Source organism: Coenobita brevimanus, chromosome 24 (genome assembly GCF_032717465.1).
Source record: "Coenobita brevimanus isolate Jiangsu-jjx chromosome 24, ASM3271746v2, whole genome shotgun sequence".
Classification (NCBI taxonomy): Eukaryota; Metazoa; Arthropoda; class Malacostraca; order Decapoda; family Coenobitidae; genus Coenobita; species Coenobita brevimanus.
The window spans coordinates 14994883-15022851 of NC_136977.1; the positions used below are offsets into that span (position 1 = coordinate 14994883).

Below are 27969 nucleotides of genomic sequence, written 5' to 3' on the forward strand. Positions count from 1 at the left end.
TTTCTTCGTAGCTTAGGTCCCTTAAGCTTGGTATCCATCTTGTAGCGGCCCTTTGAACTTTTTCAATCTTGTCTATGTGCTTTTTGAGATGAGGACTCCAGACTACTGATGCATATTCCGGGGTTGGTCTAATGAATGATGTTATTATCCTTCTTAGCATGTCTTCATTTATGTATGTGAATGCTATTCTCATATTTGCAAGCAGTGTATACATGTTCCATACCTTCTCGCTGATGTGGTCAGCCGGAGATAGTCTGTTATTGATAATCACACCTAGGTCTTTCTCTCTTTCTGATGTATATAGTGTTTTACTTCCTAACTTATAATCCCAATCAGGTCTTTTTCCACTTTTACCAAACTTGATTACATGACACTTGTCCACATTGAATTCCATTTGCCATGTACTACTCCATTCATGAAGTTTATTTAATTCTTCTTGTAGCTCTTTACAAGAGTCTGTGTTAGTAATTCTCCTTTGTATTTTTGCATCATCTGCAAACATATTCAGATAGCTCTCATTTCCAGTGTTACTGTTTATATCATTTATATACACTAAAAACATGACTGGTGCCAGCACTGAACCCTGTGGTACTCCACTAGTCACTTCTTTCCATGATGAGTAGTTTCCTCTGAGTACTGTACTCATTTCTCTTTCTATGAGAAAATCTTGCATCTTAGCATGTCTTCACTTGTGTGTGTGTGTGTGTGTGTGTGTGTGTGTGTGTATTTACATATTAGTATTTACCTATTTGTAGTATACAGGAATTGAGCAATGCTCGTGTTGTCCTGTCTCCATATCCACATTTATCAAGTCTACCTTTACACACATGAATGTTTTTCTCATGCACCACTTCTTTGTCTAAGTCGTTCCAAATATTTAAGTATTTACCTAATATACCTAATTGTGATATACACGGAATGTACTATGCTGAGGGGTTTCCGTCGCTGTTTCTCAATAAGTCGAATTTAGCTTTAAACTCGTTTAAGTTTTTAGACTGGACGATCTCTTTGTCCAGGCTATTCCATAAGTCTATACTTCTGTAAGGAAAGCTATATTTCTTGATATCCTTCAAGCAGCTTCACTTTTTCAATTTCATTCCGTGTCCTCTTGTTGCTCTCTTATCCCATACAAACAGATCTTCTTTGTCAATTTTATCTACTCCCACCATGGTCCTGAACACCGCAATCATGTCTCCCCTCTTTCTCCTTTCCTCTAACGAAGGCAAATCCAGTTTTTCCAGCCTCTCTCTGTATGACAGGTCTGTCAGACTGGGGACCATCTTGGTTGCTGTTCTTTGTATTCTCTCAATCTTGTTTATATCTTTCTTTTTGTGTGGGGACCACACTACCGCTGCATATTCTAACCTGGGGCGGATCATTGCCACTATCAATTTTTTCATCATCTCCTCATCCGTATAATGAAATGCTGCTCTTATGTTTGACAAGAGTTTATAAGTTTCTCCAACTATCTTGTTAATGTGCTTTTCTGGTGACAAACTATCCTGGACCAGCACTCCCAAATCTTTCTCTTCTCTTGCCTTTGTCATTGATTCATCACCCATCAAATAATTCAGTGATGGCCTCCTGGTACTTTTACCCATTTCCAATATTTTACATTTCTTTACGTTAAATTTCATTTCCCACATCCGGCTCCAATCACGTATCCTATCCAGATCCTTCTGCAGCATTTTACAATCATGCTCAACCTCTACCTTCCTCAAGATCTTTACATCATCAGCAAACACACTTGCATAACTGTTCACTCCGTCTACCATATCATTTACATAAATAAAGAACATTACTGGCGCAAACACTGAGCCTTGAGGGACTCCACTTGTTACTTCCCTCCATCCAGACATCCTATCCTTTATTAATGTCCGCAATGGTCTGTCTCTCAAAAAGACTCTCATCCATTCCATGAGTTTCCCCTTCAGTCCTCCTATACAGTACACTATAGTTTCCACATTAGTCTCTTATGGGGTACCTTGTCGAAGGCTTTCTCCAAGTCTAAATATACACAATCCACCCAACCATCTCTCCTGTACCATGTCAATCGCTCTTGAGCAAATGCTCACCAAGTTGGAAACACATGACCTTCCACTTCTGAATCCAAACTGACATTCAGCCAAAATATTCATCTCTTCTAGATATTTTATCCATCTGTCTTTCAGGATTCTCTCGCACAATGTTGCAACCATGCTGGTTAGAGACACTGGTCTATAATTCAGGAGTTCTTCCCTGTTTCCTCCCTTATAAACTGGTACCACATTTGCCCTCTTCCAGTCTTGAGGTACTTTCCCCTCTTCCAGAGAACACACAATTAAACTGTGAATTTTATCCACCAGTTGTTCTTTGCATTCCTTCAGTACCCATTTAGAAATTCCATCAGGTCCTGGGGTTTTCCACACATCTTGTGTTTCCAGTAATTTATATACTTCCTGTACCTCCTCTTTTATATCTTTTATCACTGGTATATTTCTAATTACTCCCTCCCCTTCCACAAACTCGTTTTCATTAGTGAAAACTGATTGGAAACATTTGTTCATTATTTCAGCTTGCATTGCCGCATCTTTATAAACCTCTCCTTCTACTTTCAGTTTGGTGATTCCTTCTTTTTGTTTCAGTTTGCCATTAACAAATCTATAAAACAGTTTGGGTTCATCCCAGCATTTGTCAATTATATCTTTTTTAAAATTCCTTTCCTCTTCTCTACATATTCCTGTGTATTCATTTCTAGTTCTTTTATATTCTTCCTTTGTTCTATTGTTACCTCTCTTTCTCCAGTTGTTCCACGCCTTATCTCTCTTTTTTTGCTATCATACACCTTCTATTAAACCACTCCTTCCTATTTTCTTTTCCCCTTACTCTTGGTACAAATTTTTCTACTCCCAAATTATAGAGGTCTAGAAAGATATCCCACATCCTCTGTATCTCTCTTGTTTCTCTGAATTTTCTCCAATCCGCATTTTCAAAAAATTTTCTCAATCCTGTAAAATTTACTTTCCCAAAGTTGTATCTTCCCTGCCTATAAAGCTCGTCTTTTGGTTCCTCGTTCCCTATTATCATCTGGAACTCCATGACCACATGATCATTTTTTCCTATAGGCCACAAATATTTCAAAGATTCTATTACATCGGGTTCTTTGGTAAACAGTAAATCTAGTCTTGCTGGTGTGTCCTCACCTCGGAACCGTGTCTCTTCTTTGACCCATTGCTTCATCACATTATTCAATGTTATATTAAATAATATAGTGCCCCATGAATCTTCGCTGCCTCCTGAGTCCCATTCCTCCCAGTTCACCTATTTACAGTCAAAGTCACCCACCAAAAGTATACTGCTACTTTTCTCAATTATTTTTTGTAAATAACTAGCCATATCTGACAACATCTCCTGGTATTTGTCATCTTTCCATGCTCTCGTCTCAGGGGGAACATACACTACTGCCATATCTCTCTTGTCATTCTCTCCAGTTTCTAATCACATATTTATCACTTCAGCCCTGCCTTCTCCCATTTCCACGGTATCTTCATTTATGTTCTTCACTGCTATCGTCACTCCTCCTCCCGTTTTTTTCTTTTTTGTCTCTTCTCCACAGTTTGTATTTACCATCTCCTATAAGAACATCAATATCTTCTCTTAACTTGGTCTCTAGAAAGAACATGACATCAGGTTCATGTACCCTCAAAAAATCGTTGATTTCTAGCCTTGCGAATATTAAACCATCATCATTAGTATATACCAACTTCAAGTTATTTTTGATGTTTTTTATACCCTCTTCTCTCCTCTCCGTCAGTACCACTTCCTCAATTTCTGATCTAGTACTCTCCAATGACTTCTCTTTTTCGTATTCATAGCCATCCCCCTTAGTTTCCTTCACTTCTAGTTCCTCACATACCACTTCCTTACTTTCATATCCATCACTCTCCAAAAAAAGTTTTACATTCTTACCCTGTCCTCTTATCATTTTTTTCCTTTACTTGTTCCTTCAAAGATTTTAAAACTTCTTTATTCTTCATTCAGATCATTTCTTACTATAATATTATCCATCCCTGCCTCACTGCTTAGTTTCCAGGTCACTTTCAGTGTATCATTTACTACACTTTCTGATGACAACTTGCCTCTCATTGGTCTTGTTTCCCCTTTCTTATAAGGCCCTATCCTCCTTACTTGCTCAATTTCTTTTTCCCACTTATCTCCTTCGGGATCAATCTTGCCTAATATATTTCTCACCAGATTCATGTCACTCTCGAGTCTCACGGATCTAACCTTTTCTTCCTCCTCCATGTTTCCAAGTATTACCACACATCTGTTCCTTTCTACAGTTTCTCTCATTATTTTCTCTTTTTTCTTTAGTATTTTCACTACATATTCTTCCATTTTCTTTTTGTTCATTTCCTTTTCTTCCTAAATGATTTCCCTTAAGATGACCACTTCTTTCTGTTGTTTTTCCACATGTACCCACTTTGCCTTTTGCTCTTCTAACACACTACTCACCCTCTCCGTTTTATTACTGCTCTCTTCTAGTTTTCTCCTTAATTCGATATTTTCTCGCTTCAAATTCCCGACCTCCTGGTTTGCCGTCTCATTGGACTGGATCAAACTCTGTATGGTATTTTCGGTATTTTCAGACATGTCCTTTAACACTAAATTCTCCACTTTCTTTTCAAGTTGACTAATCCTCATAATCAATGTTTTAACCAAATCCATGACGTTAGTTTCACAATCAAATCCTGGAAATTTGAGTTCTTTGATGTTTACATTATCGGCCATGTTTGAGGTTGGTTACAGTACCAAAACAGCTGTTACCGAAAATACTACAACATTCATGTATACCTTCTGCCAATAACTCTTTACATTTTTGGTAGTGTGTGTGTGTGTGTGTGTGTGTGTGTGTGTGTGTACCTATTTGTAGTATACAGGAATCAGGCTAAGCTCATACTGTCTTGTCTCCACATCTACATTTATCCAGTCTAGTTTTAAACACATGTTTTTTTGCCTGCAGCATCTCTTCATTTAAGTCATTCCAAACACCTATGCTTCTATTTGGGAAACTGAACATTTTAAGATCATTAAGGCATTTACGTTTCCTCAACTTGAAGTCATAACTTCTTGTCCTTCCATCATCCAACACAAAAAGATCCTCTCTATCCACCCTTTCCCAGGTCTCTTACATTTCCAAACATCGTGATCGAGTCACCTCTTTCCCTTCTCTCGTGTAGCGTGGTTAACTTCAGTTTTTCCAATCTCTCCTCGTAGGTCAGTTCCCTTAAGCATGGTATCATCCTTGCTGCTCGTTTTATATACCTCTGTCAGAAACACATATTTCTCATCAGCATTTGTGATCGCATTCATTTTACTCCAGTCTACATTTTGGAAAAAGATCCTCAGAGAAGCAAAGTCTGTCTTCCCATAACTGTATCTATATTCTTTGTGTCTTTCATCTCTTTCTCCTTCTCTTACTCCCACCACTTCCATCTCAATAACCAGATGATCACTTTTACCAAAGGGGCATTGGTAGGTTATGTTCTTCACATCATCTGGGTCCACTGTGAATACCAAGTCGAGCCTTGATGGTTCGTCATCTCTAATTCTTGTATTTTTTTTTGAGTTCACACGATTTCCACCACCAATTCCATTAATTTATTTCTCCATGATTCCTCATTGTTCCTAGCATCCATACTTTCCCTATCAGCTTCTCTAAACTTAAAATCCCCCATGACTATTATTCCATTTCTTCATTCAATTAACAACTTTAGCTTCATAATGGATTCTCTTATTAACTGTTCATAATCTTCTTTTGTCCATGCCCTAGTTTGGGAGGTATATAAAACATTATTAAATCTAATTTTTCTCCATAACAGTCCTCCATTTCCATTCCCAAAAGTTCAGCCTTGGTATTTTCAATTTCTATATTTTTAGTTCTTATGTTAGTAGGGCTTAAAATCATTACACCTCCCCCAAGCTTCCATTCTCTATCCTTCCTCCAAATATTAAAATTGTTCCATTCAAATAATTTTTATCATCTTGAGGCAATTTAGTCTTCACCAAACAAGCAATTTCAGGTTTATTTTCAATTATATAGTCTCCAAATTCCCCTCCATTAGATACTAACCCATTTCCATTACAATACATGATTCTTAGATTTACTGCCCCAGTTTTATCTTTACTCATTCCTTTCTATCTATCTGTCTATTGCCAGACGCCTCCATCCCGTTTGGGGTGGCCACAAACAAATCACCTCTGACCGAGGCTTCTTGTTTGTTTTTTTAGTTAGCTGTTTTCCGGGGAGGGGCACTAACCCTCCGCCAACCCTTTTAGTCGCCTTTTACGACAAGCAGGGATACTGGGGGAGTATTCTTGAAACCCCCCCCACCCCCTTTTTCATATTCACTGCCATCCCCCTTGTTTCCTTCACTTCTAATTCCTCATACAACACTTCCTTACTTTCATATCCATCACTCTCCAAAAAATTTTTTTACATTCTTTCTCTGTCCTCCAGTCATTTTTTGCCTTTACTTGTTCCTTAATAGATTTTAAAACTTCTGTTCCTTCTTCATTCAGATCTTTTCTTACTATACCATTTTCCATCCCTACTTTGGTCACTTTAGCCCCTTCATGCACAATGACTCAAAACGAGTCAAAACGGTGTAGTCTGAAGAGGAACTGATGAAGCACTATGACTCACTTGTCAGTGTTGGTCTGAAGAGATGCTGCCAATTAGGCAATTCTGGACAAAAACATCCAACAAAAATTATGTTTTAGCATGAAATGTGTCAATATTTGTTGTGTCATAGGGGAGGGTGTCTATTTCCAGGTCAACACTCTCATACAGTGGGCATTCTCTTGGTTTTCAGTTCAGGGGGTGGGAGGGGATGCATGTGACTTTTGGTGATTTACTGAAAAACTATTGGTCCTAACAGAATTCCAACAACACCACATGAAAGCTCGTGAAATTCTGCATCTAGACATATGCTTATTTCTTGTATTATGCAGGAAAAATTTTGTGCTTCAGTGTAGGGCAGTTATTTTCACTGTTGAACAAGTTTTCTCACCTCCTTTTGGTACTTTCACAGTACTTTTTCTCATCAATTTTCTGTGTTTTTATCAGCTTATCATATAGTATAAACATCAGGGAAGATGACGATATAGAATTTATATCATTATAACCAATTTTCGGGGCAAATTAAATACTCTACATGGGAATATTTTCCTTTGTGCACGAGTCCAGCCTACCATAGTGGCATTTTCTCTGACCATGTCACACACACAGAAAACTTACGGAGCGTGAGAGGGGTTAAGTACAGTATTATATATATGTGTATATATATATATATATATATATATATATATATATATATGTATATATATATATATATATATATATATATATATATGCATATATATACTGAATATGACGCTTGGCTTGGAGGAGTGGCTGGTTAGGGTGGTCATGGCTATGTATGTGGGTGCTCACACCCAGGTAAGAGTGAAAGGAGATTTGAGTGATGGGTTTTCTGTGAATGTTGGTGTGCATCAGGGGTCAGTTTTGAGTCCCATGTTGTTTATCATGGTACTTGAAGCCCTTTCACATGACTTGGAAACGGACTCCCTTGGGAGTTGTTGTATGCTGATGATTTGATGTTGATTGCAGAGAACGAAAGGGAGGCGGAGGAAAGGTTTAGGAAGTGGAGAGATGGTATGGGGCACAAAGGTTTAAGGGTAAATGCAGATAAAACAAAAGTGATGATATCTAGGGTTGGTGGCGGTACTGTCAAAGACGAGGGAGAGTGGCCATGTGCAGTTTGCCACAAGGGCGTGGGAAGTAATTCCATCTTGTGTGGTGTTTGTGATAAATGGGTGCATAAGAGATGTAGTGGTATCAGAGGTAGACTACGAGATAATGCTGATTTTATGTGTATGGCGTGTCGGGGAGAGCAGGTGGAGATTGTCAGACGTGAAAGAATTGACCTTGCTGGTGAATCTCTTGAGTGCTTGGAAGAGTTTTGTTATCTGGGAGACATGTTGTGTGCTGGAGGTGGGGCTGGGGTGAGAAGTGGTTAGAAGAAGTTCAGGGAGCTCTTGCTTCTCCTGACAATGAGAGGACTGTCCCTACGTCCTAAGGGGTCTTTGTATGCAGCATGTGTTAGGAGTGTAATGCTGTATGGTAGTGAGACCTGGGCAGTGAAAGAGGAGGATATTTGCAGGCTCAGACGTACAGAAATGACAATGATTTCGTGAATGTGTAGTGCATCCCTGCGTCCAAGGTCTGGATGGGCTGGGTTCATGATGGAAGAGTTGAGAGGTAGGATGGGACCGGTGTGTATTGGTGTTGTGATGAGGAGAGGTAGATTGAGATGGTTTGGACATGTGGATGGGGGATGATAATTGGGTGAGGAAGGTGAGAAATGTTAATATTAGGGGTGGGGTTACGAGGGGTAGACTGAGAAAGACATGGGACGAGGTCATTAAGTGTGACCTCAGGGTTAAGAGACTGAACAGGGAGGCTGCAATGGATCGTGCAGCATGGAGAGCCGCCATTAGGTGACCAAGGCCGATGCATGCAAGCAAGTTGGAGTCTTTAAAAACGAAACGAAACAAAACGAAAAGATATATATATATATATATATATATATATATATATATATATATATACACACACACACACACACACGAGGAGCTACCCAAAAGTTCCAGTAATTTGAACACAGGAAGCCAACCGTTTCAGTTTTGCCTTTTGCCACTAGGAGGAGTCAGCAGCACCCCTTGTGCATCAGTGTGGCCCCAGCTGTGTCTGTGAGCTACACTTACAATTCTAACTTGGTGTGTACAGTAGGTGGTTTGGTGGTTTTGCGATGGCAACCAATGGCACAGCAATGTCAAGTTGCTCTTGATCATTTTCTTCAATATCCAAGGGACTGTTCACAAGGAGTTTGTCCCACCCGATCAATCTGTCAGCGGAAAGTTTTACTGTGAAGTTTTGCAGCATCTGTGGGAGAACATCCACTGCAAACGTCCATAACAGTGGAAGAACAAGGACTGGGTCCTGCATCATGACAACGCCCCTGTCCACACATCAGTTGTTGTCCGGCACTTCCTGGCTTCCACTAACACGGTAGCTATTCCCCACCCACTCTATTTGCCTGACCTTGCCCACCGCAACTTTTTCCTGTTTCCCAAGCTGAAATTACGACTGAAAAGGCATTGACTTAACTCGATTGAGGAGATCCAGTCAGAATTGCAGGAGGCGCTCAAGACCATCATGCCTGAAGCCTTCCAGGGATGCATGGACTCGTGGAAAGAACATTGGGACAACTGCAAACATGCCCAAGGGGACTACTTCAAAGGTGACAGTGAGAACTAGGAAGTAAGGTAACTTATTTTCCTACAATATTCAAATTACTGGAACTTTTAGGTGACACCTTGTATATACATACATATATATATATATATATATATATATATATATATATATATATATATATACAGTAAAAGTCCCATTATTCGGCACCTATGGGACCGAGATGATGCCGAGAAATTGGATTTGCTGAATAATCAAAAACCTACCCACTCAGTACCTTAAATATATTGGTGAACACTGTCATCACCACTTATGGTATTACAACTGTGTTTGGAGAGAGTACTGTATACTGTACAATACTGCAATCAATACAGTACTATACCTGAATCTGAAATATATATATATAAATTAGTGAACATATACAAGTGTAATGACACAGTAGGCCTACAAGTCAGATAACACTTCGTGGATGGCCGAAATGATACGGAATATTACCTACCAGCTCAGTACATCACTAGGATTGGTGAACTCATCACTACTTATATTATTACAAATATGTTTGGAGTGAGTACTGTATACAGTACTTTTTCCAAACAAAATAAAATAGTCAGAAAATTGCATAAAATAAAGTGAAGGAATATGAATTGGTAAGGTCTTTCTGATGAACGTTAAACGTACTTTTAGCACTCATTCTTTTGTTCGTTTTTTTGTTTACATGTGAAAGGGAGAGTATTGAAGGAAACAGTAATGTATTCCATTAACCCCTTAATAACCTCTGGCACTGAACAACCCTTTACAGTACCGATGTCAGTGGTGTCGAGTTAGTGAGCTATGAAAAAACTATGAACAATTGTGGGAAGGGAACGAAGGTCACTGGTATGTTTACACGACTCTACGCTATGATTCCAAGCAGTCAGGGGGTCGGTTAATCTCAGATGTTTTCGCCCATTTGGTAAAAAGCACCGTAACTTTGTAATTTCTCCCGTGAATCATAGTGAATCATAGCATGGGTTTAGGATGCTAAATAACACATTGGTAGGTGCGCCAGACGATTATCTTCACATCTTTAAGAAAATGGAAGAAATTTAATCCCTCTCTGAGTACGTAGAGTAAGTTTCTTCCATTCTTCTGAAATCAATTTATTTTTCTTAAAGATGTGAAGATAATCGTCTGGTGCACCCAGCAATGTGTTATGTAGTTTCCTAAACCCATGCTATGATTCTCTATGAGTCACGGAAAAATTGATAAAGTTACGGTGCATTTACCAAATGGGCGAAAACATCTGAGATTAACCGACTGCCTGACTGCTTGGAATCGTAGCGTAAAGTCGTGTAAACATACCAGTGACCTACGTTCCCTCCCCATAATTGTTCAGTTTTCTTTATAGCTCACACTAACTTGACATCCCTGACGTCGGTACTGTAAAGGGTTGTTCAGTGCCGGAGGTTATTAAGGGGTTAATGGGATATATTACCGTTTGCATCAATACTCTCTCTTTCACATTAAACACAAAAAACGAAAAAAAGAATGAGCGCTAAATGTACGTTTAACTTTCATCAGAGAGACCTTACCAATTCGTATTCCTCCAGTTTATTTTTAAGTACAGTAATCCCTCTAATATCCGGACGCCCAATAACCGAACATCCCCACTAACCGAACCTTATCGTCCTGGGATCAAACATTCCCAAAATGGTCCGAAAATCCAAAAAAATTGGAAAAAAAATCGATTTTTTGCCGTCCGTAATTTGAACTTGCCGCGCGCGCCGCGTGAGAGCATTGTTTTGGTTCGTCATTCCTCCGACGTCCGATAGAGCGCCGCTGCATCCTCCCCACTTCCCGCCTGTCTCTCACCGCGACAAGACCTACGCTCTTCGCCATGGCTGCCCACGTGCTCGCTTTTGTGGTGGTGCCGTACTTGCTGCAAGGCCTCCTGCTGCTCTCTGCCCTACTCTTAGTGTGTGTGATGATGGCCCCGCCTCCTGAGAAAAGGAAGAGAGTGGTGTTGACTCTGGAGAAGAAACGGGAGATATTGGAGAAGGTTGATGCGGGTTGGTCTTCCTCTCGCATTCTCCGCGAGTTCAACCTGGCCCGGTTGACTTTGTTTGATATCAGGCGTTCCCGAGACAAGCTCATGCAGTACACGGCTGACTTCTCGTTGAGAAGCAAACGCAACGTGGAGAGGAAGGTTATGTTTACCCCCAAGTATGCAGAGATCGACCGCTCCACGTTGATTTGGTATCGACAGCAACGTGCAGCTGGTGTGATGGTACGTGGAACGGAGCTGAAGGCTGCTGCTGAGAAGTTTGCAAGGCTTCACGACGCCCTAGACTTCAAGGCACCCGAGGGTTGGCTCTTCGCATTCAAGTTGCAACATGGCCTTACTAACCGTAAAGCACATGGCGAAGCATTGGACGCTAACGAGGATGGAGTGGACGAGTTTCGGCACAAGGTGAAAGGCTTGATCGACAGGGAGGGCCTCACTCTTGGTCAAGTCTATAACGCTGACGAAACTGGCCTATTCTATCGCTCGGTGCCAACGAACACTCTCGCCGATGAGACGGAGAAGCGTGTACCTGGCCGCAAGCTTTCTAAGGAACGGATATCTGCTTTGTGTTGTGCCAATGCTAACGGCATGCACCGGCTTAAGCCCGTTATTGTTGGCCGTGCAAAGCAGCCTCGGTGCCTTCGTGGGGTGATGGATGTCCTTCCTGTCGTATGGTACCATTCTTTGAAAGCATGGTTCACAGCTGTGATTTTCAAAGACTGGTTTCACCATCACTTCGTCAAGGAGGTCATACATTACCAGACGAAGACACTGGGAATTCCTCGCGACCAGGTAAAGGCTCTCCTTCTCCTCGACAATGCACCTGCCCACCCGTGCGACAAGGACTTGGTTGCTGAGAATGGCCGTATTAGGTGCATGTTTCTGCCACCTAATACGACTGCTCTCATTCAACCAATGGACCAAGGAGTGATCGTGGCAACAAAGTGCCTGTACCGTCGGAAGTTCCTGGACGAGGTGATGGTGGTTCTCGAGGACGAGGACGAGCGCAGGGAAGGACGTGACACTCGAGGCAAGCGGACTTTGGAAAACCTTCGCCGCTACAACATCAAGTCTGCGCTGTACAACTGGGCTAGTGCATGGAAGGAAGTCCCTGTGAAAACTCTTGAAAATGGTTGGTCTCGTCTGCTTCTCGGAACAGATGTGGAGTACGATTTCCTAGGGTTTGACGTGGATGACTTCCATGCACGGCTACGTACGCACGGCGACGATGTTGATGTGGACGATGTTCGTGAGTGGTTGGACGACGACGAGGGCGATCCTGGGTATCAGACGTTGTCTGATATCGAGATTGCGTCTTCGGTTGCTGGTGTCAGTCCCGAACTTGAAGATTCCGACGACGAAGGCGATGATGATGCAGACTCCGCCCAGCAGGACACTACTCCAGCCATCCCCAAGCTGAGCGCACTCCGGGAACATCTAGAGTTCGTCCTAGACTACCTGGAACACCCGGACTGCGACAGGGAGATGGGGCCCTTGGGACTCGTGGAGGAAGTGCGTGCTTTCCGGCAGCGCATCATCAATCGCCAGAATCGTCGGTCCTTGCGTCAGTCAACGATTGACAGTTTTTTCAGGCCCGTGACCCCCGCTGTGCCAAGCCCTGGTTCCACTCCGTTGCCTCCCAAGACAGGCCCTCATGCTCCGAGCCACAGCCCAGCACATCAGCTACAGTGGAGTCACCGCTCGACGTGAGTTTGCGGCTGTCTTCAGAGTCTTCTGTAGTCGGTACGCCATCACCACTACCCACCGATGCACCCCTTGGACGCCTGCCAGTGATACTCTCGGGCTCTGACAGTGAATAAACAGCAAGAACTTCTCCACTAGACCACACGGGAATTTTGAGTGTTGTGCAGTGAAAAAAACGGTGTGTTGTGTTAAGGTTTTCAAGTTGGGGGAAAAGACTAAGTAGAAAAGAAATTTAACGTAACTAACCTTCTTTGTTTTGGCTTTGGAAACTTAAAAAAACTTGGGAAAAGTTAATGTGCAACACTTAAATTTAATGGAACATTATTTGGACTAAAGTGAACACTGTGAAAAGAACGGACTTCTGTGTGTTAGTGACTAAGTTCAGTGCAAGACTTCAGGAAGAGTGTAGTGCAAGTGCTTCAGGAAATCGTTCTTACTGTCAGAGTCCGAGAGGAGGCGGTTATTCATCGAGGTGGCCAGGGACTTGCTGTACGTAGCCAAAATGTTTCATGTTGTACTATTTTCCATACTATATTTACCAGAATGTTTCATATTGTATTTTTTCCCATACTATACTTACCAGAAAGTGTCATACTGTACTTCTTTCCATACTAAACTTACCTCATGCATGTGCAGTAGGAATGTGTTTTTCAGAGTTCGGTTAGGTTCGGTTAGGTTAGGTTCGGTTAGAGTCCATAAGTACCAGAATGTTTATTAATGTATGAACATACTTCTAAACCCACATTTTATGTGTCTATTGCATTTATTTCAGTCATTTATGTGCCTTATTGGTGTGATTTGGGTGTTAAATAGGTGCTATGCATGTCCGGAGGGAGTTGTATAGGTGTTTCCCTGTGTTAGGGTCCGTAAGTACAAGTCCATAAGCTGGGGCCCAATATCCGGACAAAACCAATATCCGAACCTACCGATGGCTCTATTGATCCGGATATTGGAGTGATTACTGTATTTTCCTGACTTTAGATTAGGTTAGGTTTGGTTAAATTATTAGGTACAGCTAAACTCGGGTTAGGTTAGACTTAGTTAAACAGGACAGTCCCTTCCACCCTTATGCTGAGGAATAAAAATACTAGAGCTGTCACAGCCGTACAGCTAAAAACAACAGGGAAACTGATTTAACAAGCAACATTTATTTATGAGTAATGCATTACAGTATCAGTGGTTCATGGCCTACACAATTACCGGTAAAGGTCATTTTCAGGAAGGTGTCAAGAATGAATTTCAAGAATTAGCGAGGGGACTTGGAACGTAATCCTCGTTAATTTGGTGGGGGTGGTTACTGTACTGTATGATACTGAGCAGTATTGTAATCAATACAGTACAGTACTATACCTGAATCTGAAAAAATATAGAAATTAGTGAACATACAGAACTGTAATGAAACATTAAGCCTACAAGTCACAGATAACACTTCCTGGACTGCCGAGATGATTCTGGACATCTGTCGAACAATCAAAGATTTTCGTTAATGGGACTATTTCTCAAAACTGCCGAAATTTCGGATCTACCGAATAATCAGCTGCCGAATAATAGGACTTTTACGGTATATATATATACAGTAATCCCTCTAATATCCGAACACCCAATATCCGAACATCCCCACTAACCGGACATAATCCTCCTGGGATCCAATATTCCCAAAATGGGCCAAAAACCGCAAAAAATTCGAAAAAAATCTGACTTTTTTCCCTCCCATAATTTGAAATTCCCGCCTGGCGCCAAACAGCTGTTACACCATGGTCCCTTCACCCTCCCCTGTCAGGTTGCCATTTGGTATTTTTCATTACCAAGTGTGGGCCAATTTGGTAATGAAAAATTCGTTTGGTAATGAATTAGAATAATGCATTACCAAATGGATTTTTCACATGTATGAGGATACACAGGATGGAGATGGTGGATTGTTTGCTCTCTCTGATTAATCTGCTACCCTACATAGCGTGAAAATAATCAACATGGTGTTAGTTATAAGGAGAGTGATTACATGTATTTCCACTTGTATATATAATTAGTGAAGAATATATGCTAGCTTTACGAATTTGGTAATGAAAAGTTATATTTGACAATGAAAGTTGAGGAGATTGGTAATGTGGCTGTTGCGATCTGGCAACTCTGTTACCCCACCAACATCAACAGTCACAGCTTAACTCCGATGGAGAGCAGATACTCATAACAGTGCAAGCCACAGGTGCTTGTTTTTTGTGAATAAACAGTGAATAAACTGCAATACCTTGCCACTAGAACACACAGGAATTTACAGTGTTGTGCAGTGTTAAGAAATTAGAATTTAGAGAGCAGAGGATTAACTGTGGACTGCAAATTGGCGGTTCAAACCAGTCCAAGAGGAAGGGACTTGTAAGTACCCAGAATGTTTAATATTGTATAAACTCACCTCTAAAACCTCATTTTATGGTTCTTTTGCATTTATTTCAGTCTTTTATGTCCCTTATTGGTGTGATTTGGGTCTTAAATAGGTGCAATGCATGTCCAGAGGGAGTTGTATAGGTGTTTTTCAGACTTAGGGTCCATAAGTACTAGTCCATAAGCTGGGGCCCAATATCCGGACAGGACCACTATCCGGACCTGCCTATGGCTCTATTGATCCGGATATTGGAGGGGTTACTGTATATATATATATATATATATATATATATATATATATATATATATATCTATATACAGTAATCACTCTAATATCCGGACATCCAATATCCGAACACCCCCACTACCCGGACATAATCGTCCTGGGATCCAATATTCCCAAAATGGTCCGAAAACCCCAAAAAATAAAAATAAAAAAACGATTTTTCCCCACACGTTACATACTGTACTTTTTTCCATACTATAGTTACCTCATTTCACTGTTTAATGTCCTTTATTGGTGTGAATAGGGTGTTAGGAGCTATGCATGTGCAGCAGGAAGGTGTTTTTCTGAGTTAGGCTAGGTTAGGGTCCATAAGTACCAGAATGTTTATTAATGTATGAACATACTTCTAAACCCTCATTAATTGCTTCTTTTGCATTTATTTCAGTCATTTATGTGCCTTATTGGTGTGATTTGGGTCTTAAATAGGTGCTATGCATGTCCAGAGGGAGTTGTATAGGTGTTTCTCTGAGTTAGGGTCCATAAGTACAAGTCCCTAAGCTGAGGCCCAATATCCGGACCCACCTATGGCTCTATTACGTTGGATATTGGAGTGATTACTGTATATATATATGTATATATATATATATATATATATATATATATATATATATATATATATATATATATATATATATATATATGAAATTAATGAACAAACACCATATGTAGAAACTGTTTTTGGTATGGGCTGGAGATCATCATGACAGTTTGGACAAATGGCAGATCCAGACAACCCCTCCCCCACATAGTCCAGATTAAAGAGGTTCTACTTTATAACAGAATGCATCTTAGGCACAGCATTTTTTCATTCATTCATTGCCAGACGCCATGTATCCCAAACGGGGTGGCCAACGGCTTAGAATTAATTGTTTTTACAGGGAGGGGCACTAATCCTCCACCAACCCCACTTAACACGTAGGGAGAACGTTTTGCCAACAGCATCTGGTGTTCCCAGGCGGTCACCCATCCAAGTACTAACCAGACCCAACGTTGCTTAACTTCGCTGATCGAACGGGAAGCGGTGTACTCAACGTGGTATGGCCGTTGGCCACTACAAATAATATTAATATCAGACTCACACAACCAGGTTTCAGGGAAGCACAAAATGTCAAGTTTATGCTGATTTAGAGCTTCATTAATATTGTCTCTCTTATTACAGATTGAACGAATACAGGCAGACCCCTGAGATACGATACCCCGGCATAGCGATGGGGGTAGAAATACCACCCTAACCTGCCGAACAATGGCTAAACCCTTGTATAACGATGGGTTTTGTTTTGTTTTTAACAGATTTTGATTATATTTTAGACTTAAATTCTCTATTTAGGTTGATTTACATACTGTTTTTAGATTTAGATTTATGTGTTTTAGTCATAGGTGGGGTGAACATTGTCATTTTGGAGTACAGTTTTTCTTAGTCTGATTTTTTCCAGACATACTTTTTATGATTTCAGATTTTGTTTTTGGGTTTAGGTGAGATGTAAACTGCTTTTAGGCTTAGTTTAACTTGTTTTAAAATTATTTGGGGTTTAGATTTGCTAGAAACTTGTTTTTGGACTCATTTGAGTGGGTTTAGGGTTCGGTGTGGGGGGAAACCCAAGGCTCAAAAATGCATCCCTATACTTTACATGTTAAATCTACTCTGGGATATGATATCCCGTCTAGCGATGGGTTTTTACTTAATCAACTGCATCATTAACCTGGTGTATGTCTGTATTTTAAAAACCCACTCTTAACTGGATCAAGAGAATGTAGTCAGTTTTTTGAACGGTCAAAGTTGGTACTTTCAATCAATAAATTACTATGAGAAATCATAACTGGACAGTCTCTACTAGATGGAAAATGGGCAACAGACTGTGGATCAGAGTTAGCTTCTTGATATCTTAAGGAAGAGCAGTTGATGCATTTGGGAGAACTTCTGTTACTACAATCCTTAGATTTATGGGCTCTAACACAAAAAACACATTCAGGTTCATCATTTATCCTAGATCACCTCTCTGATATATGACCAAAACCCTGACAGTGATGACGCTGTGTAACCCAAAATCTATCAAAACCACGGCATCTTGTAAGATCCACATGGATATAGTTGCCCTGTTCTATAATGGAGGATCTTACCTCTGGTGACATTTTCAAGACAGCAGTTTTAGTGTCATTCTTAGTTCTTGTGAAGAGAAGGTTGATGGTACTACCTCAACCCATGAGCATCTTAATGTCTGGGATGAAGTCAGAGTCGCCCAAGGATGAGGAAAGGTCCATCACGGTCATTTTTGGCAGCATTGTCTTTGGTTCTGCCATCAGAGCCAAAATGATCATTCAGTACCCCAACCCTTCACCTCTGGCCTTGGCTGATGGAAAGTTTGTTATTAGCCCACCAGCCTTGCTCTTATGGCAACTATCAACTGGTACTGAGTGAAGTACACCTCTGATGTCTTCTGGTCCCATCTGACTCACTGGTGCGACAGCACCACTTCTTGGTCTTACGATCAGTACCTACTGACTACTGATGGCTTTTTTCTGGCCATGAGCACTGATCTTATCCCTAGGCAGATCCTTCCCATCCCCCACAAGAGACCCTTGAACAGCATCCACAAATGACAGCCTGGTCTTGGGTGACAGCCATGGGTGATGAGACCTTGGTCTCTAGTGCCTCCAGTCTGCTTGAAAGACCCTTGACAACCTGAAAAATTGGCCCAACAACCTCATCTTCCAGCCCCTTCTTTGTGACTGTTCCCTCCACCAGCCAAGACCTCATCTGCAAGCACAGCACACTGGCTACACAACCAGTGAAGGCCCAGTTGGTGGCTTTTCTTCATAAATGAATAGTCGTTTACGTCCATAATTTCGCACGCTAAATGAACCCACTCACTACAGTAGGTGCCCTTCAGTGCTTGTGCACTTTTTGCCACAGCCTTACTGCAGCGAGGGCACTGGTATTGTTTGCTCATGGTTATGGCAAAAAAGGAAAAGAACAAGACAAAACAAATAACAACAACAACAGCAAAAAGTATATACAATACTACCCGGGATAAACCTGGGCAGCGCCGCCCCCGTTTGTGTCACCCTAATCAGAAAAAATAAGAAAACCAAAAAACAAACAAACAAAGAACAGAAATTAAAAAAACAGGGTGTCTGTGAGGTCACCACATGCAGGTGGGGTACGACTTGACTACCCCTGTAAGAAAGGTTACCCAAAACAAGGTGCTGCAAAAGTGCTGATATGGAATTTTCTAACTTTTCACAATCTGAGCCTTACAGGAGCAGCAAATACATCACTTAGGCAAGAACTCATTGGTTACAATACTGCCACTGCTCAAAGCAGTGTTCATACCACTCAATTTCTGCACCTAATTATCATCCCCAATTCTCTCCACATGCACAAACCATCTCAGTCTACCCCTCCTAATCATAATACCAATACTCTCCAGTTCCATCCTTCCACTCAACTCTTCAATCATAAACCTAGCCCCCCCCCCCCACGGGCCTCGCAATCAAGGACGCACTACATATCCACCTAAGTATTGTTGAGTCTCCGAATATCCTTTTTCTTTACTGCCCGGGTCTCACTACTGTTCAGTATTACACTCCTAACACATGACGCATACAAAGATCCCTTAGCATGAAAGGAAAGCCCTCTAAATGGCAGAAGCTGCAGCTCCATGAACGTCTACCTCCCACTTCTCACTCTAGCAACAGAGCCAGCCCCACTTGCAGCACATAACATGTCTACCATGTTACGCCAGTCCTGTATGAGACAGCCCTAGCATGTATTCAATATGGACGGTGGGTGTTAGCGCCGAAGTGGTGACATGTAGAGAGGTGTAAGATATGTAGGAGGACTACTGGGCCTTGAGAGCAGACTGTAAAGCCTATGCCCAGAGTCGGACAAAAAAAAAAAAAAAAAATGTAACATATTTCCGATTGGGAGCTATACTCTCCTACATCATTTAGATACCCATTCTGTCTTAACTTACATTCATACCCTCTTATTCTTCTATCATATTTAACAGATCTCTAGCCACTTTGTTTTATTTTCTAACTCATTTCAGTATTATAATCAGATCTCCTCACTCTCTTCTCTTACCTGGCATTGGTATCCTAAGCTTCTCCAATCTCTCTTCACAAGACAGCTCCTTTAAGCTTAGTATTGTCCTAGTGGCTATCCTCTATACCTTATAAAGTTTATTAATGTGTCTCGTTTAATGTGTTAACCAAACCACTGCAGCATGTTCCAATCAGAATCTTATGGACACTAAAATATTAACCCCCACAACATTTCCCCAGCTGTATACAGCAATTAAAAGCCACTCTCATGTTGGTCATCAGTCGGTATGACCCTTCAATGATCTTATGTATAAGCCTTTTTGATGATAGGCCATCCTGTAGAGTCCTTCTTTTCTTTCACTTTGTTATACAATATTTACCTACTGACAGTTGTAGTAAACAAGATTTGAGCTGGACTGGTGATTCCTGTTTCCATGTTTACATTTACCAAATTTCAGTGTATTTCAAAAATAGAATTACTAGATCTTGAAACAAATTACAGTACAATCCCAGTTAACCGGGTGGCTTGGGGAATTTACCTTCCTGGTTACAGATTTTTCCCGTATTACTGATTTTCAAGTCAAATCTATACAAAGGCTATCACAGCAGTAAATACAGTTCAGGTACTCACCAGTCACATTAGGGGTTACACTAAGAGATTCCGCCTGAAAAACTGCCTTGTAAACACACACCATGGTCATAATGCACGTGCGTGCAATGTCTAGCAATTTGCAGTACCGTACTGCAAATTGCACCAGTCCATTGTTTACCGAATTACTGTATTCATTATATGTACTGTACTCATAAAAATTGAAAAATAAAATAAAGAAATAAAAGCTTGAACATTTATTAGTGAACTGATGATGTGTTAAGACTGCACTGTAGAATTATCACGACACCTGTGCCCCCACGTGAGTTTTGTTTACGTTTCTGACCCTGACTGTTCTTCTTCTTCCCCACCTGACCTCCATCACTCCACCCCTCACCCGCCACTCAGCTGTTTTGCAGAAAATAAAATAAATGATATACGTATGAAATATAGGCATATTATTTATTTATTTTTCTTCCAACAAAGTAAACTTTCATTCCTATTAACATTTATATTCAGCCATTAGTGTCTTATAATGTTCGCCTTTTTCAAGTCTGTTGCATATGTCCAGCTTCTGTTTCAAGGTAAGCACGAGACGCTTACGTTTAGTTTGCACTTTAGGCATTTTGGAGTGTACAAATTACCGTCTATCAGTGGAACACAATAGCAAGAGAGCTTGTTTACTGTCTGGTGGCAAAAAGCAGACTGGTGATTTTTGGAGGGTGTGGAGGATGACTGAATTCAAGTAGGGGAAAGAGGGGGAGAGGAGGGGTGGTTAAGAGGATTTGCTAGGGATTTACATTAGCTGGAAATGCCTTCACCTCGCTTTGTCTGACTTCACCCAGCCTCGCGTGACACGATCAAACGGCGGTTTGGCGGTCCATTCAAATTGGCGCACAGTTATAACCTACTGACATTTTTACCAGTCCTTGAATTTTCCTGTTTTTCTGAGTATTCCGTTTGTCTGGATACCGGATAGCTGGGATTGTACTATACATGTACACCCACACAAAAATGATTCGGCACTCTTAATGCACGTATCAGTCTGAAACATGGATCAAAAATTGTGATATATGGGGCATCCTGTAAGTATAAGTGCAAATATTATCACTGGTGTTTATTAAAACTATATCTATCTATTGCCAGACGCCGTAATCCCATACAGGGTGGCCACAAACAAATCGCCTCCACGTTGCCCTGTTCCCTGCAATTGCACTGCCCTGTTCCCAACTCACACCCCCCTCTCTCATATACCTCTTCACTTCATCCATCCATCTCATCCCTGGCCTCCCCCTCCCCCTCTACCTCACTCACATACACTCTCCTCATCAGTCTCTCATTCTCCATCCTCTCCACATGGCCAAACCACCTCAATGTGTTTCTCCTAATGCTTCCTATCACATCCACATTTACACCACAACGCTCCTTCACATCCTCATTTGTCAATCTGTTTCTCCACGTGACTCCACATGCTTCTCTCAAATAACTCATTTCCACAGCTCTCACCCTTGACTTCTGACCCTCCAACAATGTCCAAGCTTCACTTCCATACGTTAGAGCTGGTATCACAATACTGTCATGAAGTAACTTTTTCACTTCCATGCTCACTTCCCTGTTTCTTATCACTGCTTTCAAAGAACCAGCAACCTTTCTTCCTTGCTGTACCCTTTCAAGCACTTCACCCTCCAAACTTCCATCCTTACTCATCATACAACCCAAGTACTTAAACACACTCACATTTTCCATTTACTCATCATCCAACCTCACTGTACATTCACTGACTTCACCTCTCTCGAAGACCATCACTTTACTCTTCCCTACACTCACTTTTTGAATCCATTTCTTACACACTCTCCCAAACTCATCCACCAAGTCTTGCAGCTCCCCTTTGTTTTCACTTAAGACAGTATCATCTGCAAACAACAGTACAGGGAGTTTCCAAACACTGCCCTCTCTCATCAGGGCCACTCCAACATCCACTGCCCTACCTTGTATTTCTTTGTAACCCCATCCATGTACAGACTGAATAACCATGGAGACATGACACATCCCTGTTTCAACCCAACCTTCAAACAGAAAAAGTCACTCAGTTCACTATCCACAGGCACTGCAGCCTTAGCATCGTCATACATACTCTTCACAGCATTCAACAACTTCCCATCTACTCCATATATTCTTAATACTTTCCACAATCCTTGTCTATCCACCCTGTCATATGCTTTCTCCAAATCCATGAAGGCTGCATACAACTTCTCAACCCACTCCAGAAATCTTTCCACTAAAAACAAGAATGAATATCTGATCTACAAAACCTCTTCCCTTACTAAAACCTCCCTGTTCTTCTCCAACTAATTCCTCTGTTATTTCCCTAACTCAGTCAATAAGTATCCTATTACACTATGAAGACAAATGTCTCTTATGATTACTACACACTTCTTTTTCCCCTTTACCTTTGTACAAGGGAATAATTATACCCGACTTCCAATCCTCCAGGACTTTACCTTCTTCCCAGGCCAATTTGCACAACTTCCACATCCATTCTACTACTATCTCTCCCCCATGCTTCAGCATTTCACCACACACTCCATCACTTCATAGGGCCTTCCCCATTTTAAATTTCTTCATTGCTTCCACAACATCTATCCTACTGATTTCTTCCTGTCTTCTCACCTCCCTCCTTCTCCCAGCCATTCCCCAGCCACTTATACTCAATTACTTTCATTTTCTATGTTCCGCAATTCCTTAAAGTGTTTGCTCCATCTGCTCACTTTTTCTCCCTTCTCCACTAGTAATCTACCATTTTTATCTTTCACTCCCCTACTAACTTTATTGTCACCCTCTCCAACTCTCTTTACCTCTTTCCAGAACATTTTCCTATGGTCCCTCCACTTTACACTCAAATTCCTTCCAAATTCCTCATCCACTTTCTTCTAACTCTCTCTTACTAATCTTTTCACCTCTCTCTCTCTTCCTTTCTACATATAGCTCTCTCTTCCGTCTCTCAACTTCTTCCATGCCCCTATTTCTCATCCATTAGATGCTTTCTTCTTTTATGCCACAGCCTGTCTCATCTCTTCATTCCACCATGCTGTTCCTTGCACCCCCTTTTGTCTTCTCTTCCCCCAGCACACCACCTCACATGCTGCACAGACTTCTGTAAATATCTTGCACACATCTTCCACATCCCCCATCTGCTCCAATTCATATTTACCAAATTGTTCCTCCACTTCTCTCTTATATTCTGCCTTTTTCTTATCCTCTTGTAACCTTTCCACTCTCCTTGCATCTACTCCTTCTTCTCATCCTTCTCATCTTCTATTTCTCCATTTTACTTGGACCTTGATGCTGACCACCACCAAGCGGTGGTCAAAGTCCACTCCCCCAACCTCTATATGCTCTTGTATTACACACCTTCGCATCCTTTCATCCACACACACATAATCAATCATTGTCTTCCTTTCATTCAGTTCAACATCCACCTTTCTCATCACTCGTCATGTATACCTGTGGAACATTTTGTGCCTGAAGAGGGTATTGGCTATCACCAACCTCCTCCCAGCACAAATGTCCACTAAAGCACTGCCATTCTCATCTATCTCAACAGGCACACCCCATTCACCAACTACTCCATCCACCTTCACATTCCCTACTTTACCATTCATATCACTAATCAAAAACACTCTCTCATTCCTTTCAAACTTTTTCATGCACACTTCCACATTTGTCCAGAACTCTTCTCTCACTCTGTTTGCACGATCTTGCGTTGGCATATACACGCACATGATTGCCCACATTTGCAGTCCAACTTTCAAATCTTACCCACACAATCCTTGAACCAACTGGTCCATACTCTCTTATATTCTCCTTCCATCTGTTACTTTCAACAATACACACTCCTTCTTTAGCCCTCTCATTATTAGAACTCAAACTTGCAAAAAGGTTCACTTACTGATGACATATGTTTTAAGGCACCACATTATAGGCTCATATGTGTCTGTGGAAGTTGCTCATTTTCACAACCATCATACCCAAAGGTGCCAAATAAATTTTGTGCGGGTGTACAAATGGGCAAGTAGAAGAAAAATATTGGAGTATGAGACAGCTGGCAGTTCCCCGTAGTATTCTCATGTACCTTTATGAATCACTCAGAACCTAGAGCCCCTGTTAGGTGGAATGTGACTTGCTGAACTTTTGAGTGGTGGTGAAACAAATATTCTCATCATATTGTATGAAATGAAGGTTAATAACTAAAAAATGGTAGAAAACTATTTATAGAGAATACTACAGTATACAGTACAAGTCCCATTATTCGGCATCTATGGGACCAGGATGATGCCGAGAAATTAGATTTGCCGAATAATCAAAAACCTACCCACTCAGTACCTTAAATATATTGGTGAACACTTATCACCACTTATGGTACGGTATTACAACTGTGTTTGGAGAGAGTACTGTATACTGTACAATACTGCAATCAATACAGTACTATACCTGAATCTGAAATATATATATATATATTAGTGAACATATACAAGGGTAATGACACAGTAGGCTTACAAGTCAGATAACACTTCCTGGATGGCCGAAATGATACGGAACATTACCTACCAACTCAATACATCACTTGTATTGGTGAACTCATCACTACTTATATTATTACAAATACAGTATGTTTGGAGTGAGTACTGTATACAGTACTTTTTCCAAACAAAATAAAATAGTCGGAAAATTGCATAAAATAAAGGGATCTGAACTGGTAAGGTCTTTCTGATGAAAGTCATAAATTATATTTAGCACTCACTCTTTTGTTCGTTTTTTTTTTTTTTTTTACATGTGAAAGGAGAGTACTGATGGAAACAGTAATGTATTCCATGAACCCCTTAATAACCTCCGACATTGAACAACCCTTTAAAGTACCGATGTCGAGTTAGTGAGCTATGGAAAAACTGTGAACAATTATGGGAATGGAACGAAGGTCACTGGTATGTTCACACGACTCTATGCTACGATTCCAAGCAGTCAGGGGGTCAGTTAATCTCAGATGTTTTCGCCAATTTGGTAAATGCACCGTAACTTTATCAATTCTCTAGTCAATCATAGCGAATCATAGCATGGGTTTAGGGAGCTAAATAACACATTTCTAGGTGCGCCAGACGATTATCTTCATATCTTATAAGAAAATGGAAGAAATTAAATCCCTTTCTGAGTACGTAAAGTTCTTCCATTCTTCTGAAATCAATTTATTTTTCTTAAAGATGGGAAGATAATCGTTTGGCTCACCTAGCAATGTGTTATTTAGCTTCCTAAACCCATGCTATGATTCGCTATGAGTCACGGAAAGATTGATAAAATTACGGTGTATTTACCAAATGGGCGAAAACATCTGAGATTAACCGACCGCCTAACTGCTTGGAATCGTAGCGTAGTCATGTAAACATACCACTGACCTTCGTTCCCTCCCCATAATTGTTCAGTTTTCTTTATAGCTCACACTAACTTAACATCACTGACATCGGTACTGTAAAAGGTTGTTCAGTGCCGGAGGTTATTAAAGGATTAATGGGATATATTACTGTTTGCATCAATGCTCTCTCTTTCACGTTAAACACAAAAACAAACAAAAGAATGAGCACTAAATGTACGTTTAACTTTCATCAGAGAGACCTTAGCAATTCATATTCCACCAGTTTATTTTTAAGAATTTTTCTGACTAGGTTAGGTTAGGTTTGGTTAAATTATAAGTTACAGTTAAACTCGGTTAGGTTAGGTTAAGTTAAACAGGACAGTCCCTTCCACCATTATGCTGAGGAATAAAAATACTAGAGCTGTCACAGCCGTACAGCTAAAAACAACGGGGAAACTGATTTAACAAGCAACATTTATTTATGGGTAATGCATTACAGTGTCAGTGGTTCATGGGCTACTCAATTACCGGTGTCATTTTCAGGAAGGCATCAAGAATGAAAGAATTTCAAGAATTAGCGTGGGGTCTTGGAACGTAACCCTCGCTAATTTGGTGGGGGTGGTTACTGTAGTGTATGATACTGTGCAATATTGTAATCAATACAGTACTATACCTGAATCTGAATAAAAATATAGAAATTAGTGAACATACAGAAGTGTAATGAAACATTAGGCCTACAAGCCACAGATAACACTTCCTAGACTGCCGAGATGATTCCGGACATCTGCCGAACAATCAATGATTTTCGTAAATGGGACTATTTCTCAAAACTGCCGAAATGTCGGATCTACCGAACAATCAGCTGCCGAATAATAGGACTTTTACCGTATAATGAACGAACGTGGAGTATAACAGAGTAAGAAGCGTTAGCAATCTGCAAAATGTAACTGGCAACTTAGGACAGATGGGCAGCATGTCAACTTGTCATTTTCTTTATTCATGATCTCTGAAGCTCCTGAAATGAAGTCTAATGAATCACATTAATAGATGTTGACCTCTAACAAAGAGAACCAGCAATGCTTTCTTGAACGAATCTAATATAGATACTATCATTCATCAATTTCTAAAGTTATTATGCCTATGACACATAGCTATTAAAATGCAAAGGCAGTAAAGAAATACAAAACTATTTGTTGCTTTACACCTCTCCTCCATTATTCGACATGGATGCATCCCATAAATAGTGGTTGAATAACGAATTGGTAGAATAATGAACAGATTTTTCCCTAAGACTGTTAAGAAACAGGGGGAGTTAGTTCCTGACCACCTTCACCATTCAAAAAATATTAATAAAGATGGAAATAATACTGGAAAATATGAATGAAAGTGACACAGGGATTTGAGTTGTTTTCTTAGACTACATTCTCAAGGAAAATTATTTTAGCACTACAAACATCTCAGATGACCGACAATTGATTTTCGATCAAAAAAATATTGGAGAACACACAAAATATACCTACTTAGTGAGATTAAAGAAAGCTAACTGAACGCCTTTAATAGCATGTTTACTGCCGATCCCGCCGACTGGACATGACGTCACCACACCAAACAAAATCAAATGTACACAGTTTAAAACCATAAATGGCAGTGGAAGCCTAACTGGAAGCACTGAAACCTAACTGGGGGGGCTTCACCCCCATGACCCCCCAATTATTATAACCTACCTAACCTAGTGCAAACTAAGATGTGCATTACATAAAACTGGCACCAAAACAGTACCATGCATTAACCCCTTCTTTACTGGAAATTTGTTTTGATGTACTCCCTTACACTGCTTGTAAACACCCGTGAGACACCGAAACCGCATCCGTTGTATGTTGGTACACTCTCTAATGAATTGCAGCTTATGGGCCTCACGGTAGCCCGGTAAGGCTGTTTCTGAGGACCTCATGATAGCAAGAGCTCTATGTTTTGACAATAAAGGCAGTGACGAAGTTCTGACAAATTCTGACCATAAAATACGTCATGGCTGAGGTGCGGTGGCACCAATGGCTTGCTCACTCATCTGTGATGTAACTCCTTTTAGACCAATTGTTATTTTATTTATAATTTCTACTACAGATATCATACTATATTTTCCGCTGACATAGGGCAAAATTTACACCCCTGGGCCTGCCTGAGAGAGAGCCAGTTACCATGCACTTGACCACGAGGGAGGGTGTAA

At 40.7% G+C, this 27969-nt stretch overlaps 1 protein-coding gene and 1 non-coding gene across 6 annotated transcripts in view; both read right to left on the reverse strand.

The window, feature by feature from the left end:
- Khc-73 (Kinesin heavy chain 73) overlaps positions 1 to 27969 on the reverse strand; it is a 1251394-nt gene that overhangs the window by 690849 nt on the left and 532576 nt on the right. The window lies entirely within an intron of this gene.
- On the reverse strand, positions 16639 to 16757 carry LOC145393639 (5S ribosomal RNA). Its single transcript, XR_013896236.1, has one exon. It is a non-coding gene; the product is annotated as a 5S ribosomal RNA (ribosomal RNA).